Source organism: Stegostoma tigrinum, chromosome 7, assembly GCF_030684315.1.
Source record: "Stegostoma tigrinum isolate sSteTig4 chromosome 7, sSteTig4.hap1, whole genome shotgun sequence".
NCBI classification, from domain to species: Eukaryota; Metazoa; Chordata; class Chondrichthyes; order Orectolobiformes; family Stegostomatidae; genus Stegostoma; species Stegostoma tigrinum.
Window position 1 is genome coordinate 95,713,809 of NC_081360.1, and position 8,600 is coordinate 95,722,408.

Sequence of the window (8,600 nt, forward strand, 5' to 3'; positions counted from 1 at the left end):
CCTTTCAGCCACTATTTTTAAATCCCATTATTTTCTGCAAGAGCTGAGTCTCGGAGCAGCATGCTGTTAATTTACACGCGATATAGTAGGAAAATAAGGCATAAGGCCAGAAATAGGTCTTCTTGCCCTGGAGCCTGCTGTCTTTCATTCAGTAAGAAGTTGGCTGATCTACTCATACCAGCTCCATTTTCCACCTGGGACTATAGTCACCCACTGACCAAAGGGCCTATCTATCTCCGTCTTGAACACAATTAACTGCTGAGCAGTGGCCCTCAGGGGTTAAAAATTCTAAAGTTTCACAGCCCTCTGAATGGAGAGACGTCTCAAATCAGTCCTAAAAAGAATGTGAAATGCAGACTCCACGGGAAAATAGAAAGTGATCTTGATACAGCGATGCCAGTTGCATGGATTTGAGGAATGGAACGTTGAAACAGCCTTGGATGGATTCAAAGAAATAAATACAAGTTTAAAAAGTGCATTGATACAGCACCTTTCATGATTTAATGGAAATTGACAGAAAGATGAACATTTAAAAAAGTAGGTAATTCGGCCCTTCAAGCCTGCTCCACTATTCTTGGATAACAAGGTATAGAGCTGGATGAAAGCAGCAGGCCAAGCAGCATCAGAAGAGCAGGAAAGCTGACAGTTTGGGCCTAGACCCTTCTTCAGAAAAATCACCATTCTTGGAATTGGCTTTTTTTGTCACTCACACAAGTATAGTGAAAGTTTTACGTGTCACCACTTACGGTACCACCTTAGGTCCCAATGTAAGAGATAACAAGGTGTAGAGCTGGATGAACACAGCAGGCCAAGCGGCATCAGAGGAGCTGGAATGCTGACGTTTTGGGCCGAGACTCTTCATTAGAAATGATGATGAAGAGTCTAGGCCCGAAACGTCAGCCTTCCTGATCCTATGATGCTGCTTGGCCTGCTGCGCTCATCCAGCTCTACACCTTGTTATCTCGGATTCTTCAGCATCTGCAGTTCTTACTATCTCTTAGGCACCAATGTATTTAGGTACAGATTCTAGAATGGTACCATACCTACCTCAAAAGTACTACTACCAAAGTACCCATACCTTGGTGTCATTCAGTGTGACCCAATTCGCTTCCTCCTTTCTTTCATGTCCCTTGATTACTTTAACACAAAAAACTATACCCAATAGACAAAGTAGTACTTCTGAGGTGTATTCATTCATGCCACACAGAAATACAAATAACAATTAATGTTGCTCCTGCCACTGTGACATCGTGATTTTTTAAAAAAAACTAAGTTGCTAACAGCAACAAAAACAGGAATTGCTGGAAAAGCTCAGCATCCACGAAGAGAAGTTATAATTAACACTTCCGGTCCAGTGACCCTTCCTCAGAACTGATCGTGACAAGGAAAATGTTGATTTGTGTGCAGAACCTAGGGTGGAGAAGGGTGATAAGGAGTAAACAATTGGTGGGGATAGAACTCAAAGAGAGAGAAGAGCAGTTGTATAGACATAGGAGTGGATAACAATCTGGCTAGGAGGGTGAATAGCTGTTAATAAAGATGGTTAATGGCTAATAGTTCGCTGTGTGCGATAGCAGACTATGTGATAATTCGGCCTGGTGTGTGAGGTAGGGCGCTATGACATGGGAGAGTTCAAGCCCTAAAGTTATTAATCTCAAAAATTGAGTCCAGAGGGCTGCAGGGTCCCCATGAGGTGTTGTTCTTCCAGCTTCACTGGAGCACTGCAGCAGACCTCAGACAGAGATATAGGCCAGGGGACAGGGTGATGTGTTGAAGTGGCGGGCAATTGGTAGTTCAGGGTCATTTTTTCAGAGCAGAACATAAGTGTTTGCAAAGCTATTGCCCAGTCGTTTACCTCCTCCCTCCCCACTATCCAAAGTCTCAAACATAACCACCAGGTGAAGCAACCCTTCACCTGCACTTCCCAGAATCTAGTCTACTGCATTCGCTGCTCACAATGTGGTCTCCTCTGCAGTGGGGAAATGTAGCATAGGCTGGGGGGCAGCTTCGTAGAACATCTATGTTCTGCCTGCAAAAAGATCCTGACCTTCTAGTTGCCTCCCACTTTGACACACCGCCCTGTTCCCTGTCAATACCTCTGTCTTAGGGCTGCTGCTATGCTCCAGTGAAGCTCAACATTAAGACAAGATAACAAAGTGTAGTGCTGGATGGACACAGCAGGCCAAGCAGCATCTTAGGAGCAGGAAGGCTGACGTTTCGGGCCTAGACCCTTCATCAGAAAATGTGGAAGGGGAAGGGTTCTGAAATAAATAGGGAGAGAGGGGGAGGCGGATCTAGGATGGATAGAGGAGAAGATAGGTGGAGAGGAGACAGACAGGTCAAAGGAGCGGGGATGGAGCCAGTAAAGGTGAGTGCAGGTAGGGAGGTAGGGAGGGGATAGGTCAGTCCAGGGAGGACGGGAAGGCCAAGAAAATCTGCTTTTCTAATGTAGGTAGAGCGATAAATATCAACTGGACAGTAGGGAAAATTCCACTGCTTTTTTCTTCAAAATGGCATATCTTTCACACTTAGCTGAAAGAGCTGACTGGAGTATTGCTTTAACCCCCTCATTGGAAAGACAACACGCACAACACTACAACACTCCTTCAATACTGCACTAGAGTTTTATCGTGGATGGAGCGCGTCTTAAACCACTGAACTTCTTTTCCCACAAAATTATTCACACTTCTTGAAAAGACAGACACTGTAATTTTGTTTTAAAACAAGGAGATAGAGAGTGAAGGAACTGGGGAAAAGGAAAGTTACTATTTTAAAAACACAATAAAATGTCAAAATTCGTTCACATAAAGGATACAAATACTTCACATGATCATATTCCTGTGTCATAATGTCATAGACTCAGAGAGATGTACAGCACAGAAATGGACCCTTAGGTCCAACTCATCCATGCCGACCAGGTATCCTAAATTAATGTTGTCCTATTTGCCAGCATTTTACCCATGTCCCCCTGAACCGTTCCTGTTTGTGTACCTACCCAGATGCCTTTTAAATGTTGCGATTGTAACAGTCTCCACCACTGCTTCTGGCAGCTCATTCTCTGCATGGAAATGTTGGCCCCTTAGGTCCCTTTTAAACCTTTCCCCTCTCACCTTAAACCTATACCCTCTAGTTTTGGACTTCCCTACCCTACGGAAAAGACCTGTTCACCATGTACCTTCTGGTTTGATAAACTTCTGTAAGGTCACCTCTCACCCTCCAACACTCCAGGGAAAATAGCCCCAGCCTATTCCGCCTCTCCCTAGAGCTCAAACCCTCCAACCCTGGCAGCATCCTCATAAATCTTTTCTGAACTCTTTCAAGTTGAACAACATCACTCCTATAGCAGGGAGACCAGAATTGAACACTGTATTCCAAAAGTGGCCTCTAATGGTGTTCTTAAGCAAGTTAATGTATTGGGTTAATGCCAAAAAAAATGTCATATTATAGCACTGAGTAGTTAGAAACTGATCTTTGGATAGCAGGGTTGAGAGGGGAGACTGAGCCAAGGTATGGATCAATACAATGCAGCAGTCATTGATTGAAAAAAAAGGATTGAAAACTAGCTGCTCAAACTGGAAATGTTCACAGTTGTGTTATAAATTGTTAATTTTTTTTTCATTTAGCATCGCTACAAGTGAGACTTGATCACTGATGTTTAAACTCCAGTCAGAGTAATTTGATGGCATCGATTATGCTACATTTCTTCCTCATTTCAGATGATTCCTTCATGAAGCTAACTGGTGGACATGCGAATGAAGCCATCCATTCTTTACTCTCTCAGCCAGTCTTGACAAAGGTCCCAATGGAAATAGCTCACTGTTGCCTTTCAACGTATATTAAATGGTCAGCCACCATCACTCGTGACTGTAGCTTCTTGTGTTTTCCTATAATCTCTTCATAGATCAAAATATTCATCTTCTCAAAAATAACTACATGTTGATTTTGACAATCAATGATATAATTAAAATTAGTCAGGTAATCATTTAAGCGCCTCACTGAGGCTCAATCTCCACCTCTTCTTTCAACTATGCCCCCCTCCCCTCTCCCACCCTGTCCAGAGTCATTAATTGAACTTACACATCAAAGTCTTCGTACAATAGCTCAAGAGCAGTAGTCCCCAAGGAGAGTGGATCCAATATTACTCTTTGAATATCAAAGAGTGCTGTCATGCCTATCTTTCACACATCTTTCCTTTTCTGTGACCAATCTCTAATTTAATTCTACGTTTCCCATCCCGTTGATTAAAACAAAATTGGTGCGATAATTGCTCAGTAAACCTGATACAGGTGATTTTTTTTTGGATATTCAACACTGTTAGGCATGTTTGTCCTTTGACAAAGATAATTAAGAATGGAGTCCTAGAATCAACAGGACGCACCAGCTGAAATTTTCAATGAAAAGTCTCTTGCTCCAACTGATGTTACCTGGGTGGCTCCAACTGGCCCAGAATTCCAATCGAAGTTCCCAGTTTTGCAAAGTTTTTTCTATCTGGCCCCAACAAAGTCCGATTCAAAATAAGTGGAACCTGTTGGCTTGCTGGTTACTTCAAATGTGATCATTTGCCAATTGGAATACTTTGAATGAAAACAGTCGAAATCAACAAGTTCAACTTTTAAATTTGAAGTCATGCCAGGAACACCAATTTCTGGCCTGATCTGTCAACTTCATTAAAGACAGCAGTATACCAGTGAAATCCAATTCTGAAACTCTCTCTCTCTCTCTCTCTCTCTCCCCCTCTTTCTCTCTCTCTCTCTCTCTCTCTCTGGAATTTTGAAGATTGAAAGTTGATCTGATTGAAACTTTTAAGACTAAAGAACTGCTAAGACTTTGAGGGCTGAACACGCTGAGAAATCATTACATTTGGCTGAAGAGTGTAGAATGAGGGAGCATGGTCTCAAAACCCTGATGGGTGGAATAGATGAGGGGACAGGCAAACTGAGGTGACCAATGTCATATTGACAGTTCATGATGATCAGGTCGAGTGCAGGCAAACTACCAGACGGAGGGGTCCAGGTGGATGGACAGTGTTAAAGATGGGTGAAGAGGTCTGTGGGATATGGAGAAGACTCCAATTCTGCTTACCCCAGCCCCCACGTGCCAGGCCTTGTTATCTCATGGTCTGCTATTACATACTACCCTTTGTTAGCCACTATTAGTCCCCATTAATAGCTATTTATTCTCCTGGGTTAAGCTTATACACTCCTTTGTCCAACTGTTCTTCTCTATCTTTGGGCTCTATCTCCACCTTTTCTTTACTCCTAATCTCCGCCCTCAACCCCTATCTTCTGCATTAAAACCAATTAAAACCTAGCTATCATCTGTTCTAAACAAGTGTCTGGGCCCAAAATATTAACTGATTTCTCTCCACAGACGCTGCCAGACCTGCTGAGCTTCTACAGCAATTTCTAATTATGTTCCAGGAAATGACAGAGTCAGTTTGGATATTCAAGAACTAGTGGAAAACATCTAAAGCTTAGGGCCAGAACATTCTGGAAAGATGTTAGGAAGCTCTTCTACACACAAATGGTGGGAGTTGTTTGGAACAATAGGTAGTTCATGTTGGATCAGTTGTTAATTTTAAATTTGAGGTCCATAATAAGCAAAAGTATGGAAGGAAATGGGCCAAAGGCAACAATATGGGGTTAGGCCACAGGTCAGCCATGACCTCACTGGATGGCAAAACAAACTCGAGGGGCTAAACAGCTTATTCCTGTTCCAACATTCTTATATGGTCTTATGTCAGCCATTTAGGACTAGAAGAAATGAAAATTTCTTTCAGTCGGTTGACAATCATTGTAGTTTTCCAACTGGGGGACCATGGATGCTCACTGGTGGATTCTATTCAAGACTAAGTTAAATTAGCTTTTGGACTAAGGAGGAATTAGCTGATAGAAGATGTGTAAGTGGGTATGAAGTTAAGACCAATCAGAATTTTAATGAAGATAACAAAGTGTGGAGCTGGATGAACACAACAGGCCAATTAGCACCTCAGGAGCACAAAAGCTGATGCTTCAGGCCCAGACCCTTCGTCAGAGAGGGGGATGGGGAGAGGGAGCTAGAATAAATAGGGAGAGAGGGGAGGCGGACCGAAGATGGAGAGAAAAGAAGATAGGTAGAGAGGAGAATATAGGTGAGGAGGTAAGGAGGGGGTGGGTCAGTCCAGGGAAGACGGACAGGTCAAGGAGGTGGGATGAGGTGATAGGTAGGAAATGGACGTGCGGCTTGAGGTGGGAGGAAGGGATGGGTGAGAGGAAGAACAGGTTAGGGAAGCAGAGACAGGTTGAGCTGGTTTTGGGATGCAGTCGGGGGACGGGAAGAACTGGGTTGGTTTTGGGATGCGGTGGGGGAAGGGGAGACTTTGAAGCTTGTGAAGTCCGCATTGACACCATTGGGCTGCAGGGTTCCCAAGCGGAATATGAGTTGCTTTTCTTGCAACCTTCGGGTGGCAGCATTATGGCACTGCAGGAGGCCCATGATGGACATGTCATCTGAGGAATGGGAGGGGGAGTTAAAATCGTTCGTGACTGGGAGGTGCAGTTGTTTGTTGCGAACCGAGCGAAGGTGTTCTGCAAAGCGATCCCCAAGCCAAGTTGCAAGAACTGCAACTCATATTTCGCTTGGGATGATTCCACCCGCAGGTTGCAGGAACAGCAACTCATATTCCGCTTGGGAACCCTGCAGCCCAATGGTATCAATGTGGATTCACAAGCTTCAAAATCTCCCCTTCCCCGACTGCATCCCAAAACCAACCCATTTCTTACCCTCCCCCAACTGCATCCCAAAACCAGCCCAGCCTGTCTCCGCTTCCCTAACCTGTTCTTCCTCTCACCCATCCCTTCCTCCCACCTCAAGCCGCACTTCCATTTCCTACCTACTAACCTCATCCCGACTCCTTGACCTGTCCATCTTCCCTGGACTGACCTATCCCCTTCCTACCTCCTCACCTATACTCTCCTCTCCACCTATCTTCTTTTCTCTCCATCATCGGTCCACCTCCCCCCTCTCCCTATTTATTCCAGTTCCCTCTCCCCATCCCCCTCTCTGATGAAGGGTCTAGGCCCGAAATGTCAGCTTTTGTGCTCCTGAGGTGCTGCTTGGCCTGCTGTGTTCATCCAGCTCCACATTTTGTTATCTTGGATTCTCCAGCATCTGCAGTTCCCATTATCATTGATAAGCCTGGCAACACTTTAACTGCAATTTTGCAAATTGAATGGAATTTCTTTTGGATAACTGAGACTTCATGGGACTCCACCCTCATCCCCTTCTCACCACTGAGAAAAAACTATGCACAGAGGAAAGGAGGTTTTTAAAAGTTGTCTCATAGACAGGAAGAATGTCACTGAACAATTCTAATTGCCCCTTAACCGAAAGGCTTATTCAGTCATCTCTGAGGGTGGTGCTGAGTCTGGATTGACCAGACCAGTAGGAAATGGCAGATACATTCCTTGAGTGAACTCCTCAAGAAGGAGTTAGATACAGTTTTTAAGGCTAAATGGAACTAAGGGTACGAGGAGAAAGCAGCAGCAGAGGACTGAGCTGGATGATCAGCAATGATTGCATTGATTAGCAGAACAGGCTTGAGGGGCTGAATGGCCTCTTCCTGACCCTATATCCTTTTATATTTCTATGTCAGCCATTTAGGACTCAAACAAAGGGAAATTTCTTTATTCTGGGGCCTTGAAAGGCTGAATCTCTGATCCTCATTTTCACTATTTCTAGATGCAGCGTCCAGCTCCAGTCGCCCAGTTGTAGAAAAGATATCATTAGGCTGGAGACGGTTCAGAAGAGATTTACTGGATGCTGCCAGATGTGGAAGCTTTGAGTTATAAAGAGAGGCTGGATAGGCTGGGACTTTTTCACAGAAAAGTGGGAGGTTAAGAGGGGACCTTATAGAAGTTTATGACATAAAGACGGGTATAGGTAGGTTTAATGTCAATTGTCTTTTCCCTAAAATGGGATATTACAAGATTACAGGGCACATTTTTAAGATGAGAGGAGAGAAATTTAATAGAAAAAATGAGGGGCAATTTTTTTATACAGAGAGTGGTTCAAGTGTGGAATGAACTCCCCAAGGAAGTTGTGAATGTGGGTGCAATCACAGCATTTAAAAGACAGTTGGATAAGTACAGGAATCGGAAGGGTTTGAAGAGATATGGGTCAGGAGCAGGCAGGTGGAACTAGTTTAGTTTGGGATGACGTTCGGCATGGCCAGTTTGGACCCAAGTGCTGTATGACTCGATGACTGCGTTATCATTGTCACTATTATTGAGACTAGTTTGCAACTCCAGATATTAAGCAAGTTTAGATTTCGTCAGCTGCCAGGTAACTGCGATATCCCCAGATCATTAACCAGGGCTCTCTGGATTGGCATTGCCGCTACATTATCATGTCCCCATGAGAGGAGAAATTGGTCTGTTCTCTGCACATCTGACTTTATGGGAGAGAAGAGAGGCATTGTAATGGCAATGGCTTTGAATCAACACAGGAAATGTAGAGCACAGGCTGTGACCCAACCCAATAACTCTCTAAAGCTTCCAATCATCTGAGTAATAACTGGAATTCTGGAGGACAAATAACCGGGATAATGACCATTAAGGTGT